At 38.6% G+C, this 17772-nt stretch overlaps 1 pseudogene; it reads left to right on the top strand.

Annotated features, from left to right (window-relative positions):
- The first annotated feature begins 1820 nt into the window (after positions 1–1820).
- On the top strand, positions 1821–17658 carry LOC127440583 (synaptosomal-associated protein 47-like; annotated as a pseudogene).
- Positions 17659–17772: the final 114 nt, after the last annotated feature.

Below are 17772 nucleotides of genomic sequence, written 5' to 3'. Positions count from 1 at the left end.
GCTGCCATCTGTTCCTCAGGTAAACGACACACACGCACCTGGCTATCCACATGATCTGAAAGAAAACGTGATTCATCAGACCAGTCCACCTTCTTCCATTGCTCCATGGTCCAGTTCTGACGCTCACGTGCCCACTGTTGGCACTTTCGGCGGTGGACAAGGGTCAGCATGGGCACTCTGACTGGTCTGCGGCTACGCAGCCCCATACTCAGCAAGCTGCGATGCATTGAGTGTTCTGACAGCTTTCTATCATACCAGCATTACGTTTTTCAGCAATTTGTGCTACAGTAGCTCTTCTGTGTGCTCGGACTAGACTTGCTAGCCTTCGCTCCCCATGCACACCAGTGAGCCTTGGGCGCCCATAACCCTGTCACCGGTTCACCAGTTGTCCTTCCTTGGACCACTTTTGATAGGTACTAACCACTGCATACTGGGAACACCCCACAAGACCTGCCATTTTGGAGATACTCTGACCCAGTCGTTTAGCCATCCCAATTTGGCCCTTGTCAAAGTCACTATGATCCTTACGCTTGCCCATTTGTACTGCTTCCAACACATGAAATTCAAAAACTGACTGTTCACTTGCTGCCTAATATATCCCACCCCTTGACAGGTGCCATTGTAACAATATAATCAATGTTTTTCACTTCACCTGTCAGTGGTTTTAATGTGCCTGATCAGTATACATTTTGCACAGTAATAAAATATTTCAGCTGTTAGATTTTTGTTAGCTCTTTGTAGGTGTCAATCTGTAGATGCAAAAACAATCAATCAAAAAAAAAAAAAAAATATTATATATATATATATATATATATATATATATATATATATATATATATATATATATATATATAGGTGTCTGCTGGTCTGTTCTCTTGATTTCCTGTTCTTGTTGTTTCTCTTTCCTTCAGTAGATTCTGCTTGTTAACATCAGGTGTCATCACTAATGATCAATCATCACTCAGAGAGTGTATCTACTTTATTTAATTATAACCAGCGAGTGAGAACCATATAAACACCAGGAGTGTACATTTAACACCGGGGATTGTGCTGTGTTGATATCGATTCATATGTGTATATTTCAGTTATAATGTCCACTTTGCTTACATATGAAAGAAATTCTCTCCCAGCTAATGCTATTAATTATACTGGGACCTTCTAACTAGGTACATGACATGACTAATTATATTTTATTATATATTTTAGCTTTTTAAAAATGAACAAATCAGTGTATTCCATCAATAAATATTAATCTAATATTATATTGCACATATAAGATGTTTATGATTTAATTGCATAATTTTTACTTTTTACAAGTATTTACACTGTTTTGTTAAAAAAGTGATAAAAGCCGGTACTGTCTCTTTAAGAAAAGCAGCAGTTCTGTAAAGAGCGTCTATAAATGAGCGCATATTAACGAGAGAGGACTCGAATGGCTTTACCTCATCCGTGCTATTTGTGATTAGCATTAGATGTTATTTTTTTGTTGTTCTGATCAAAAACTGACTGTAAAGAACATAAAGAGTTTTAAAAGAGACATTTTTGCTAATTTAAAAGAGAGATTGCGTGGATCTCGTCTTTGGACACACAATACGAGTCATACCAAACTTTTACTCTCAACACGCAGTGAAAGGATTTAGCTGCTGAACTTCCTCACCACTATAGTCCACATTCACTGGTGAGTGAAATCTGATCATTTGCCAGCCAGTGGCTAATCAAAGACATTTTAGTCGCATAGTGCGTCATTTGATTGCAAATTCAAGCGATTTTCTCTTATTGAAGTAAAGGGTTACGCATAGAGCGAAAGAAGAATCTTGGGATTTAAGAACCAATATCGAGCTCGTTCAAATGAAGATCGCAATGCATCATAAAATGTATATTTTTACCCAGTCATAATATCCAGTAATTATGAACAACTGGAAATGTATTGGAAATGTATTGGTCAAAAAGTGATCAATGCTGGTAAATCCCTATCAGCAGTCCATGAACAGTTACCATTATGCATTTGAGCAAGACACTTAATGCTAGGTTGTTCCAGGCGTATTCATTGTCCTTATAATAAGTGTACTGTTCGCTTTTGATAAAACAAATATCTGCTTAATAGCTACTTACTATCTACATTATTGACTTGACAAGTGAGCTTCAGTCAAAATCCATGGCATTAGTGCCAAATCGCTCCATCAGGATGAGCCGGGATGCATCCATTCACAGTTGGCCCGGCTATTATTACATCAACAGTGAGAAATGCTGGGTCAGTGGCACCCTTTCGTTAACTTGCACCACCCTGTGCTTCACGTCTAAGCAGAACCAGGAGAGTCTGGCCAGTCTGAGGCTCTCGCACATCAAGATGGAGTCCTCAAGCTTCATCTTCAGAGCTCTGACAGTATTGGAACAGGGAAACGTCAAGCACTGGTTCGGCTCCCTCAGGCCCTGCCGCACCGGCATTTACCATGTGCTTGAGCACTTCTGGAGGGAAAAAAAAAATCATTTTTCATTTGTAAATAACTTTTGAACTGTTTTCTAATTATGCAACAACACTGAGGCAAAAAAAAAAAAAAAAGTTTTAGGTTTTACAGGCCATACAATAAGAAAAAGATTATTGGAAGTTTGACATTTTGAACATTTGAACATTCCGTCAATATAAATCTAATCAGGATTATTCCGATTTTGATAGTTAACTGTGCAAAACCATAAGTCCGATCAGTTAGAAAACATACTGAACAGTCAGAACAGTCTGAAGGTCTGTGCCAAGTTTGATGGATGTAGTTTGAAAGCTCTAGAAGGAGTTGGTGTTAGAAATGTTGGTCTCTGTTTAGAGATTTTGAAAAAACCCTAAACCAAGGTCGTAGAATAACACTATGTTTACTTTGTCAAGCCAACATAATTATACAGGGCTTCCTTAAGACTAGTTGTCAAGTTTTGCACATCCCCAAACAAAAATTTCCATGGGTCAGATCAGAGTGTCCACAGTTATTTATGACCTATAAAAATGGGGGACAAGATTTTACTTCTTTACAGAGCTATATGTAATTCTTAATCCCGGACAACAGAGATTTCATCAAGGCATTTATTGATTCCCTTGTTTACATTGTGTGCAAACTACTATCCAAACTTGAGTGCCCATCTTGCCAAGGAGGAGCCAACAGGAAGCCAAATCTGAGGAGGCTGCCAAAGCAGCGTATACCAAAGGAGTGGGCAAGGGCCAGAAAATAATTACCAGCATTCCAGCTATTGTTTCCCATGGTGGGACCTCCGAGGACAAGAAACCAGGCAACCTGATGGTGTCGGCCTTCTCTCTAGAGCTCCTTCGTCGCTTTGAGAGGGAAGCGGTGGATGATATCTGTGTGCACAACCCTTATGAGATCAGTGTGCGGCAATGGTTCATCGGCAAGCCGGACATCTGTTTCCGAGTTCTCTCGGCCAGGATGGTGGAAGCTTTGTCTGTACTGGAGATGCAGTATAAGAAGAAAGTGGAGTTCACCTATGACTATGCAGCATTTTAGGTGACCCCAACAACAACACCATGAAGCCCAGAGGGTGGAGGATACATCTGGAGTGCAGGTAAAGGACATCTAGCTAACTGTTTCATCCTATGAAACCATGACTTGTTACTATGATTATACCAACAATATGATGATACTTTAATGCCTTTTACTTTATGTAAAAGTACATTTTTGAACTACGTAAGAATAATTTATATAGTAAGTTGGTTGTTGTCGCAAAATAAGTAATAAGTAAGGGATAATGTACAGCACATCAGGTCATAATTGCATAATTTTTTATTTTGTGATAATGGCACGTTTACATGCATGTTCTTACATCAATTAAGCAGACAACGTGTGTGGTCATGTAAACACATTAAGCAGCTTTCCTTTTTCTGTGTACGGTCATAAACAGCTTATGAATCTGATCGACACGGGTCGATTTTTGCCCATTACACCGATTTTGCGTTGCATGTAAACACCTTTACCGGCTTATCCAATATATGCATGTGTTGTGCTGAGAAAAAACAGAGAATAACTCAATTATTTTAAACATCACGTAACAAGGTTTTCTTGCCTTGTCGTATTTTTTAAATAAGCTGGTCATTTTGGAGTTATCAGCATATTGGTGTGCATGTGAACGTGCTGAATGACTGTACATCATCTAATAAGCTTAAACTAACTGTATGTTATCATGCACATTTCTATTACTTGCTTACACAGCTACTTACCAAATAAATAAATGGACATGAAATATTATTTACATAATATATTATTTCAAAAAGCCTTGTAATAAAGGGCAATACATGTTAGGTAATGCACTTATGTTATGACAAGCCATATATGAAGCATTTACCAACCTTAACTAACACATAAGTTTAAATGCAAAGGCAAAAAAATGCAGCAATATGAAAAACATTATGAAGACAATCCACTCCAGAGAGTTGTTTTTTTTTGTTTTTTTTTTTTTTAAGAGGATGCAAGGCAGTGATGCAGAAATATAATTTGCATGTTAAGAGTTAAAATTATTATTATTATTATTTTTTTTTTTTGCATTTGATATAACTAAAATGCATGTCCTCAATGCTTGTTCGGGGTTTCTTCCTCAGATTCCTTCAGCATTTAATGTTGGTTGTCAAAACAGCTTTCAACTTAAATGGCAACTTAAATGACACGTGATTCAGAGCTCATATTTTATTGGTCATATTTTATTTATGTGGACAAAACGACGCACTCAGCGCAAAAAAGTATCGCTTGCCGGCGCACGAATGTTCGCTGCAGGTGTGAATTGGCTTCATAGGAATTCATTGTTTCGATTCAAAATTAGTATAAGCAAAAGAGTATTTTTAAGGCTTTAGAGTGTAAAACAGCATTTATATGTGATCTATTTAAACTGCAACACCTGATTGGGTGCTTGAATTTTTGTTTTTGTTTTTTTTGTTCTAGAAATCAGCTACAAGTCCTGATAAATTACTGTAGTTGAATCTGAAATAATAGGGGAAATAGCAAAGCATAAACTGAGACTATGAACTGTTGTGAATTTCACCAGTAAAATCTGATTATGGTTATAAATAACAATTAAAGACATGACGTAGCATATTTCTACCACATGGTGGCAGTCATGCTCTAGCATTTTATGTGATCTGAATCTAATGCATATTCATTGAGAGGTGCAGATTTTGATTGTTCCATCGTGGCCCTCTTAATAAATGTTTAAACATCATTTTGTTGGTGTATAGTTCTAACAAAAATCTGTTTGCATAAACATAATGGAATATTTTAAATGTTTGCACATTTACTGAAATCAACCATACTCTCTCACCAACAAACCCTCAGAAGATTCTCAAGATATTTATCTCAGCTTAACTGGCATATTCAGTCTGGATCATATGTCCCCATTGTAGAGGTATGTGATAATTGTTACACATTGTAATAATTAAAATGCATTATGTCAATATACAGTATATAATTGTGTGTATATCCTCCTGAGACCCAAGCATGACTGCTGTGTGCATTTTCCATTTCCCTTTTTGATTTGTAATTACTAGCACCTAATATACATGCAAAAACAACAACAACAACAAAACATTCTAGATCATATAGTTTTCCTAAAAACTGATGTCCACACGTGTTGTCCATATACATTGTTTATAATGTATGCAGGAGTGTTGCTTATTCAATGTTTTTGAGATTTATAGACATTACAGCTGATTTTCTGTTTTGGAAGCTGCTTTGGAACATTGTATATTGGGAAAATCACAAATAAAAAATCTATGCAAATAAAAATGAATTTATTTGATTAGAATTTTATGTTACAATGTTTTTTTTTTCCTGCTTTGGCACCACAGTCTCAATGTTCCCTCTTTGCACAAGTGATTGCCAGTGCGGAAGCAATTTACCAATCAGAAATTATCATAATTAATTCTGATACAAGTAATGGCCAGCATCATCCAATCACAGCCAACCATGTTAAAATAAAATTATACATTATAAATTCTGAATCTATGTACTGATTATCATTGTCCCATGTCCTCAAAAATGTTGAGTGGTCCAAATATCATCTGCAGCCTGAAACTGAACATTTGGTCAGATTTTAGGAGTGAATGCACTTGCTGCATAGGAAACCTATAGGATGCTCCCCTGCTCCTTATTTAGTGAATGACTTAACCTCCAGAGTGCTGTCTGTACTGGTTTCAGAACAGTTCAAATGCACATTATTTTCATCCTTACTCCATATAAAGCCACTGAAAGCAACATATTTCAGCTTTTGGAATGAGCCCATTGATTCTCAATGTGAAACTGCACAGTAAATATAGGATTTCCAAGGGAAAATAACGCTATAGTCCACTATAAATAAAGTCTTTCTAGCAAGTCAGTCCACTGTCGGCCATCTTTGGAACGCTCTTGGGAGGCTATTTCCAGTCATACCAGTGCAGCTCCTATCTGCTTGAAATCAGAAAGACCAAAATCTCAAAAATGGTTAGTTAAGATTACAATCAAAGAACATATTTCAAATCAGCAGTAAAATCTGACAATACTGGTATCACATATCGTGATAATCTACCTCATATTTCGCTAAAAAACGCAATTTTCCCAGCTTGTATTGCTAATGCGCATGCACGTTCTAGAGTTGATTGACAGGTGATGTATGTATTTAAAAGGTGATTGGCTCTTTTAACTGTAAGGCGGGACTTCCTTTCTACATCCGTTGACTGCTGGGCTCTAGTGCTCCTTGGTTGAGCGTTCCAATTTCTCCCATTTATTTAAATAGAAGTGGCCCATCTCTGCTAAATAATCTCTGCTATAATGTAGGCCTACATTATGTTTAGAACTGTGGCGTTTACATGATAAATCGCTCAAATTTTCAAAATGGCATATCGGATGAAACTGGAGACTCTAATCTTTTGACTCAAACAGGTTTCAGTGTAAAAACTTGATTAGGTTTTTTTACCAGATATAGTTTTGCCGTTTCTCCCCAAAACTCTGCTGTGATCGGCGTCATGTTGTCACATGAACAGAATATATACTAATGTTAGTCAATATACAACACACATCATAAGATTATGCCATCAAAAGTCTTATAAATAAATAAAGTTTTTTTCTTTTAGTGGAGCTTGTGCAAGCAAAACTTGCTGCCACAAATTTCTGGTTATTTTCTATGTGGTTGCTAGGGTGTTGCTAAGGGGTTTCTAGGGTGTCGCTAAGGCCTGGCTCAAGTCAGAAGAGCCCATACCCTAGTCTCTTTAATATTCATGGTAGACTAGGCACAATTTATTTTATTTTTTTTACCCATTTTCGTCCACCAGGCTAACACAAGTCTGATTGCTTACAAAAGTAATAGCACAACTTGCTAATTGCCTTAGCAAGTATTACTAATAACTTAAAGGAGTATATGATGAAAAAAATGTAGTTGTCTAAGTACAGTGCCTAAGAGCATCTTTAGGGAGGTGGCCAAGTATGTATTTATGATAAATATAAGTGTAAGCGTAGTTCTACCAGGAAGATCTCAGGATTCAGGCATCTCACCCAATCACAATACAACCTCCACTTTATAAGCCTGCTCAGCTGCCTCTCATTGTTTGCGTACTTCCGTGTTTTAAAACGGAAAAACATGTCATGGAAAAGTGATAGAAATTCACTAGTCAAAAAGTGTGGGAACACAAAATAATGTCCTCCAATGTATTTCTAAATAGCCCCAAGAATTTAGCTAGGTCCCATGAATGTACACACAGTAATATTCTGTTAACAATATGCTGACACCTAGCAGCAGATACAGCATCATGCAAGAACAAAAGTTTTCAGTTATTGATGCCATTGTAGAAACACACTATTTTCAGTCAACCATGATTCATTTATTCTGCGAGTGAAATTATTCAGTTAGTATCTCAATTATTGAGATAAAGCGAGTAATATTCGGCTGGTCATATGATCTCAACTTGGCGACGTTCATGAATGTGCACCCAGCACCATACATAGAATAAAGCAACTTTTACTGCAATTCATTTCTTTCTGTTTATAAGTTTAGCAATTAGCCAAAAAAATCACTGAGTCCACACTTACACCTCCTCTGTCCTGTTATTTTAGTGCCGTGGGCAGTCGGCTCACTCCCCCACCACACATAGATATGAGGTCACAGTGCCATCATGTTCAGACGGCCACAGTGCCAGCTGCAGTAAACCCTCTCAGCACTCATGCTGACGTGCTGTATGGTATGCAGCAACCAGACATAAACACTGACGCAAAAACCGTCAACCATTTCTCATTGAATGCATTATTATGGCACTCTTCATGTTGAACCATTTCAAAACACAATATTATTGCTTTGACCAGAGATAATTAATGGTTGGTCAACCATCCCAAATATCACTTTTCAAGATGGTTTTGGGGTTGAGAAACACTAAAAACAAACATGGTAAAAGGCCAGGAGAAGTTGGGAAAAAAGTTTTTAAATGGGATGAGGTCTTGTCTTTGGCATGGCACTTTGTCTTATAGAAGACTTTAATGCACAGACTCAGTGCAGACTGTTTATAACAACATGAAAAATGATGTAACCTGTCACTCTCCACAAAAAGACTCAAGGACAGCACAAAAGATTACCAGTGTTCAAGTCTTAACGCAGCCATTACAAGAGTCAAGCAAAGCGTAGCTCACTGTTCTGGGCTTTAACTAACTTTTTTTCTTGTATTTTATTTTATTAATAAATTATATATATTTTATCTTAATATTTCAAGTCAAAATTTGGTAAAAGATCATTTAAAATTGATTTAAGAGAATATAAGTATTGACCCATTCAATGCATGCAAAACATTCATCAGAAGCTTTGCTTTCATGTTGCGCCAGGTTTTTTTTAATCAAAAAGATAATAGGAATTTGTGTGATTTTGTAAAGTCTAATATCCCACTTAGCTGCACATTGTATAGGAAGTTTGAAGGGTGGGAATTTCATAAACCATTATTATATTAAATAATGAATTAAAGTACATATAGGTTTGGAAAACCGAACTTTATTGTTACAAGATATTATATTCCTATGGTTCACACCCCAAAGGTAAAACATTGAAACTATTGGCCCTTATTGAAAGAAACATAAAAAAATGCCCCTTAGCAACATTATAAGAGCAAAGTTTGGAATGTGCCATTTCCTGCAAGTAGATTTTATATCAAACACTTTGTAGATAAAGAACAGGTACTGCGCAAAGCATTGTTTGCTTCTGATATCAATAATTTCCTAGAGCTTGTTCCACCCAAACCAGCATAAATGTATTGTGGCAATAAAAAGGGAGTGGTGTAGGATTCTTGCAACGTACACTGTGAAGGCACATCATAGTATTTTTTGTATGTACCAAGAATATATAAAAGAAGATACATTGTTGTGCCATTTGCCATAAAATGTACTGGCCACTGTGAACAATTGCAGTTGGAGTTCAGTGATCAAGTAGTAGACATAAAAATGTCAGGATTGTGTCCAAGAGTACTGAAATGGATTAGGTTTACTGTGACTAGTGTGTCAGTCTTGAATGCTGGGGATATTTTTATCATCACAAAACTGAAAAAATCACTCTGCTGAAATATCTTCTATTATCAAGTAATTAGTTGTGCAAAGGCAATTAAAGTATTACTATAGAAAGTGAGACTATTACAAACCCCTAAACCCAAAAAGTGTTTTTCAACTGTTTTATTTATTTTCAATAACCAGCACAAAAGAAACATGAAGACCGTCCCATTTTCACCTCTATATCAGTTGGTTATATTGGACTCAGTTGACTGTATACTATATACACCGATCAGTCACAACATTAAAACCACCTGCCTAATATTTTTTATGTCCCCCTCGTGCCATCAAAACAGCACCAACCCGCATCTCAGAATAACATTCTAAGATGATATTCTTCTCAACACAATTGTACAGAGTGGTTATCTGAGCTACCATAGACTGTGTCAGTTCGAACCAATCTGGCCATTCTCTGTTGACCTCTCTCATCAACAAGGCATTTCCATCTACAGAACTGCTGCTCACTGGATGTTTTTTGTTTTTGGCACCATTCTTGAGACTGTTGTGTGTGAAAATCTCAGGAGATCAGCAGTTACAGAAATACTCAAACCAGCCAATCTGGCACCAACAGCCATGCCATGGTCCAAATCACTGAGATCACATTTTTTCCTCATTTCAATTGTTGATGTGAACATTAACTGAACCTCCTGACCCGTATCTACATGACTTTATGCACTGCACTGCTGCCACTTGATTGGCTGATTAGATAATCGCTTGGATGATTGTTGGTGCCAGATGGGCTGGTTTGAGTATTTCTGTAACTGCTGATCTCCTGGGATTTTCACACCAATGCTGCTGGGGGCGCCGGGAACAATCGTGCTCTGATTCGGACCACAGTAAACGTTCCCAGTAAGAAAACCACCATAGAGACTTTGGGGGTAGGCTCTTTCGACTTGGGCCAAAAAAGAATAACATTTGCTTAGCAGCACCCTGGCAACTACCAACAAAAACACAGGTGTTGAGTTTTGCATGGGCAAACACCACTCACATTTTCTTCAGAAAAAATAAAAATCTACATTGTTGTACCAACCAAATACCACATGACACTCTGTGATGGTTTGTGGTGAGCATGCCTTCATTCACTTGTTTTAACCCCCTCCAAATCAGAGAATACTAGTTACTATATGACTTAGTCAATGTCCAGATAATGTCTGTGGAATTTTGAACACCAACCCCCAATAATCATTATCCATGAGTGTGTTTTGTGCTGGTTTTGTGTAGATGCTACAACAGTTGAAGAATCTGGCCCTGGAGACTGAATCCGAGCTGGAGCGTCAGGACGAGATTCTTGATGTACTGATGTCTTCCACCTACCATGTCACCATGAACATCAACAGACACACTTGGTGCAATGGTAAGATATATGCACAGTTAAATACTCAAAAAACTTTGACTTGGAGGATCATGTTTCACAATACATTTCTTCAGGACACACGTTAATCTTATTTGTTTCATCTTTATGAGTAAGGTGTGGCTATTTAGAAAGCTGTAGAGCGTGAGTTCGGTTGAGCGCTGATGCCTGATAACAGTACCAAACACTCAATGCTGTGACAAGGTTTTACCTGTATCACCTGATACACCAAAATTTTTTAGGTAGTTACGTGTTATAGAGGCTAGATAACAACATCCATCCCCATAAGAGTGAAGTGTCATATATAATATTTATAGTATAAATAACCTTAGGTGTACATTTAAGGGTAGTGGTTGTGAAAATCGCAAGGCTAAACCTAAAAGAGATTCTACCAGCCCTTTTTCTTTTTCAGATGGAATCTCAGATGTTCAAAATAGCATGCTAGTATCACAGTCTTATTGGATTTCAAAGAAACTCAGGATGCAGTACATGCACTTTATTTTATGCATGTTTTTAGTATGTAAGTAATACCCAGATGACAAATTTAACAAGCTTTTTACACACCCGTTTAGCTAGGGTTGCAATGCATTTACCCCAAACAATATACTTACACAACAGGCAGTATGTATCCATCACTGGTGGCATTTTCTAGTGGTAGGGCTGTTTTTATTATTCATATTGAATGAATCGAAATCAATTAACCAAATAATTGCAATTTATTACACAGACCTCTGGAATACTCGATTCTGATTGGTCAATGGCGCCATCTAGCTGTCTGATATTTCTGAGTAACAACCGCACATCCGGGGATTAAGACAAATCAGGGAATTGCATCACCTTTCCTAATTCTCGAATCACATTGCGATCTCTACATCTACACAATGTCCATTTATTTATTTATTTGGCAAGTAGTCTTGTAATAAGCTGGATAATGAGCAGTCAGAAAGTCATTATTTACAAAATAATAAGAACTCTGATGCAAACCGGAGGTGGATTTTAACTGTTCAGCGATTTCTTTATTCTCATATAATTACATTATTTCAAATCAAATCAATATTGTATGTCCATTTATTTATTTATATGTTTAGTAGCTGAGTGATAAGCAGTATAATGCACAGTCAGGTACAGTCAGTATAATGGTTGAAGGACAGTTCAACACCATTGACTCTAGAAGCATGTGGCAGGGAATTAATATCATCATGGACTTAAAAGGGAATAAAAACTCTGCCGTGAACATCGCTGCCTCTCTCCCAGATGAGTTAAATACTTTTTATGCTCGTTTCGAGGGAAATAACACCGCCCTCGCGGAGAGAGCTCTCACAGCCGAAACTACAGAGGTTAGTTCACTATCCGTCTCTGCAGCGGATGTTACCCGATCCTTCTGACGGGTGAATATCCATAACGTCACGGGTCCAGACGGCATTCCGGGCCACGTCATCAGAGCGTGAGCGAACCAACTGGCTGGTGTTTTTACGGACATTTTCAACCTTTCCCTCTCTTTATCTGTAGTCCCCACATGCTTTAAAACGTCCACCATTGTGTCTGTACCAAAGCAATCCAAAATCACTTGCTTAAATGACTGGCGTTCTGTTGCTCTGACCCCCATCATCAGCAAATGCTTTGAGAGACTAATCAGAGATTACATCTGCTCTGTGCTGCCTACCTCACTGGACCCACTGCAGTTTGCTTACCACAACAACCGCTCCACTGATGCTCTCTCCCACCTGGAAAAAAGGAACACTTATGTGAGAATGCTGTTTGTAGACTACAGCTCAGCATTCAACACCATAGTGCCCTCCAAGCTTGATGTGAAACTCCAGGCTTCGCTGTGCAGCTGGATCCTAGACTTCCTGTCAAGCAGACGCCAGGTGGTTAGAATGGGCAGCAACATCATCATTGACCCTCAACACTGGAGCCCCGCAGGGCTGTGTTCTCAGCCCACTCCTGTATTCCCTGTACACTAATGACTGTGTGGCAACACCTAGCTCCAATGCCAACATTAAGTTTGCTGATGATACGACGGTGTAGTTCTGATCACTGACAATGATGAAACAGCCTACAGAAAGGAGGTGCACACTCTGACACCTCAACATCAGCATGACCAAAGAGCTTGTGGTTGACTTCAGGAGAAAATACAGAGAACACAGTCCCATCACCATCAATAGAGCACCGGTGGAGAGAGTCAGCAGCTTCAAGTTCCTCAGTGTCCACATCACTGAAGAACTCGCATGGTCCGTCCACACTGAGGCCATTGTGAAGAAGGCTCACCAGCGCCTCTTCTTCCTGAGATGGCTGAGGAAGTTTGGAATGAACCACCACATCCTCACACGGTTCTACACCAGCACTGTAGAGAGCATCCTGACTGGCTGCATCACTGCCTGGTACGGCAATATCACCGCTCACAACCGCAAAACCCTGCAAAGGGTGGTGTGAACTGCCAGACACATCATCGGAGGTGAGCTTCCCTCCCTCCAGGACATATATACCAGGCGGTGTGTGAAAAAAGCTCAGAGGATCATCAGAGACTCCAACCACCCTAGCCATGGGCTGCTCTCACTGCTACCATCAGGCAGGCAGAATTGCAGCATCAGGACCCGCACCAGCAGACTTCATGACAGCTTCTTCCCCCAAGCAATCAGACTTATGAACTTGATCTCTCACAATCAATATATATCAACACTGCACTTTATTAATCTTATTATCTCACACTGGACTGTCATAAATTATATTCTCTCTTAACAACACACTGGCAACTGACTATCAAACGACAGCCTGAATGTCAATACAGCACATACAACCTACTGTATATTTTATATATACTATTTTTATTGTATACTGTGTATTCTATATTGTGTGTATGTGTATTCTATATGTGTGTATTGTATACTGTACATTGTATATTATTATTTGTATATTGTGTTGTAATTATGTGTATATTAGATATGTAAATTGTGTTGTGTAAATCTGATGTTTATTGTAAATTGGTATATGTCTCATCACTGTCATGACTGCTGTGTTGCTCGGATCTGTACCCAAGACTTTCACCCACTGTTGCACTTGTGTATATGGTTAAGTGACAATAAAGGGATTTGATTGATATGACTGATTGTTATTGCAAAATAAACCCCTTTAGGGTGATGCAAGACCCCTCCACTTCACGTTGGAGTCCCGATCACCCTGTCAGGGTTTATTTTGCACTAACAACTGGCTGACTGTACATTATCCCTTACTAATCACATATCAATATTTGCTGAAATAGGCCAACAAATAAAGATAACTCCATATATAATAATCAGAAAATTTATAAATAAATAATATTATAATAAATATAATCTTTCAGATAATTCAAAGATATTATATTATTGTTGCAGAAGACTAAAGCATTGATTAAACAATACAAAAAGTTTACTGCCCCCTGCTGACTGTGTTTGGCAAAAACATTAAACAAGGTGGCACTTCAAGCTTGAATTGCTTTGTTGGTAAGAAAATTCCTTATTACGGAGTTTAGGTACGGATCAGGGAGCATGATTGTCTCAATTTTTTTTGTATACATTATTTTTTATATAATGAATCGTACTGAATTTAACATGATTTAACATGTTAAATTGTCAGCCTTACTTTAAACTGTTGAACACAATTTGTTTGGATAAACTGAAATCAGTTTCCACATAAACATACTGTATACCATCGCCATCACCACAGCGAGTGTCTTTTTTATCCTTTCCACAGGTCCAATAGTCTCCTACAACCTAAATTCAACCCCCCAACCTGCCCCACACACACATAGTACTACAAACATTGTGTTGTTGTTAGAAGGTGATCTCTTAAACCATTTTACACGATTCTGTCTCAGGCATAATCTTGTTACATTGACACAAGTACATGTGTGCTGAATTTCAATCACATTGTTGATTAATGTAAACCCATAATTCTGTATTTATTTACTGTGCTCTTTGTGATCAAGGCAACTGTAAAATAAACTCAAACTGACATTTGTTTTCTGCCACTCTTCTATGAGGTTGGGGGGATTGATTTGTTGATAACAAACTTTGAGTGTAACAGAAACAAAACCACAAGGGAGGACTAACCCAAGCCCCACCCAGTCTTGCCCCCACATCTTGATTTGGCACATCAAAACATTTCCCAGCTGGAGTCGGAAGCTCTTAGCAATAACAGTGCTTGATAGTGCAGAGTGAAGGCTTTGTAAACAGGCTGACACACTTGCAGGGGAACCCTGTCATTACAGCATCCTGTTGGCACAAGAAGTTAAGCATCTGCTCACCACCCTGGCCTGCTACTTTCACGAAAACAAGAGAGACCACCGTGTGCTAGAGGCACAGATCAGTTTCATTTGGGAAGGGTAGTGGGCCCCTTGCAGTCTTGACTGCTGGAGGAAGACCTGTTAAAGTGACTGATGGCTGAAGTACACAATATTTAGTGAGGATAGTTTTTATATTTTTTGCAAAGGTGCTTTACTTTGCATGGTAAAATCCACTCGGAAAAGTTGCCAGAGCTAAAGCCATACACATGCTGACCAATGTCTTTGGCTGGTGCATTGAATCTTGCACTGTTTTTTGAGAGTCCTAACATGAGGATTGCATTTTTCGAAACAAGTCTGGAGACCCCTGCATTCTGTTCCATTCCTTTGTGCTCTTACGTAGAGTCCTACCTAAGAAATGCGTCAGTGCAGGGTCTGGTGAACTCGAAAATGGGTCTTCCTTAAAACTGATTAGTCGACTAATGCCGAGTTTACACGATTTTAGGCCCGATTTTCACTTGCCAACAGTTTTGTGGAGATCGCTGACAAAAGCCCGAAATCATAGGCAAATCGGAGCTCGCTCCCGTGAGCGACGAACGCAATGTATGAATTATCAAAGACGCGATCCGAGAGAATCGCCGACACGTCGCTGATGTCAGGGAGATATCTAGAATGTTAAATATCTGGACCTGTCTGCGACTCCAAATCGCGCAATGTGAAATGTGTTTTGACTGAATACAACTGCAGCGTTGACCTACAGCCAATGAGGGAGCAAGAAACGGTGCACGGGATCTTTCAGTGGGAGGAGTCCTGATGTACCTGCAACAGAACATCAACTAGCATGGCTGTGGTATCAAGAAAGTCTCATTGGACCGAAGAAATGGAGGAAAAATTTGTGGAACATTGGCAGGAGCACCAGTGCCTGTTTGATGTTTCCTCTGAACTGTACCACAACCGGGTGGAGAAAGAGAAGAGTTGGAGAGAAATTGCCAATTCTCTTGGACAGTCAGGTAAGAAAATATGTCGATTTTTCAGTAGGAGGTACTTTTTCATATTGTAACCAATAAAATATATGATGCCTTTAGGCGATTAAAAACATACACATCATATTCTGAAATGCATAACATATGATCATGCATTTGTTTTCGTATCTCTTATCACTTCTCGTGTGTACTCTGTTGTGAAATGTAATTTGGAGTCCAGGCAGAGTTGTCGGGGATTCGTCGATAGTGAAATGTTTTGTAATGTGTTCACCCCTGTCGCCGATTCCTCGTGTAATTTGAAAACACTACGACTTCCATGACAAGACAGACAGTTGTGTAATATGAATGGTACCACAATCTGACGTCTTTGAAAGTCATGTAGTGTGTAGGAGGCATAACCCATATCGATTATCCGTAAAAATGTAAAAATGTGTAGTTTTGCTCATCCCTCATAAGAGTGCCGATTGCTTTAAGACTATACAGGAAGCATGATTTGCCCTAAAATTTTATAAGAAATGTGTCAATAATCTGCATTTTTCTACATGAATATGTCCTTAGAAGACAGTGGACACTCAGCCTGTAGAGCACTATTGAAGCTGTTTCAGTGGGAGTCTATGGCAGATACCTGTAACATTAAAATCATTGATGCAAAAATGTATGTTGATTGGACAAAAGGCTCTAAACTTGTCATTTTGGGTTCCGCCAGGAGACGCTGTTTGCACTGAATCTGCATCTGATTGCTTATTGGACATTGGGCTTTCAATGGACTTTTGTCCCGCCTGGAAGACTGGCTTCTCAATAAGATTATTTCAATAAATGACCAATAATTGAAAATGTTGTTGTACATGACTGACAGTGTATGAAATGTAAAAGCACTGTTGAGTGTTTGGCAGCTCGGAGATACAGTACACGTGCCGTTATATGCAAGCTGACGTAACACATTTATTTAAATTTAAAACTGTTTTGAGCTAAGTGAATTATTTCCATTAAGTAATTTTACTGTTTGAGTATTTGTTATAGCAGCTTTTGGGAGCAACTTTGTGGACACCAAAAACTGTCCACAAAGTGTGTGCTTGCCCACTTTTTCAAAGCAAATGTGGAACACTTTTAAATTAATGTGTTTTCTTGTGTAGTTTTTGCAGAATTCAATGAGACACTCTACAATGCTAAATTGTTACTAGATCTCTTCGCTCTGGTGAGATTTTACTCTGTTTAGCCAGCCAATGTTTGACTGACCAGGGAGTTTCTCCTGCGGTCTGCACCCTAGTAACCATCTTATCCCTAGTCAGGATTCCATACCTCAAGACAACCGTCGCTTTCACCAAGTATCACTGGCAGCAATGCTGTTGTTTAACTCAAGTTTTTGTTTGCATGTTTCTCTTCTGTTGTGGAAAATCTGGGAAACATTGACTCATCCTGACTGTTCTGCTTCTGTTTACCAAAGGATACTCGGGATATAGGAGATTTACTGGTTCATTGCCCTGCTCTCCATTGCGTGATAAACAGCAAGCTCTTTATGGATTTTCTGGGTAAACTCTCAACACGTACCTTTCAGCTACTTGCATTAGGAAGCCTGAAGACATAGAGAGAATGAACACATACTGGTGTGGTTGGAAGCAGCCATGCAATGTAAGGAAGTGGCGGCGG

Source organism: Myxocyprinus asiaticus, chromosome 5, assembly GCF_019703515.2.
Source record: "Myxocyprinus asiaticus isolate MX2 ecotype Aquarium Trade chromosome 5, UBuf_Myxa_2, whole genome shotgun sequence".
NCBI lineage: Eukaryota > Metazoa > Chordata > Actinopteri > Cypriniformes > Catostomidae > Myxocyprinus > Myxocyprinus asiaticus.
The sequence above is the reverse complement of the archived record's forward strand: the minus strand, read 5'-3'. Positions and strand labels throughout refer to the sequence as shown.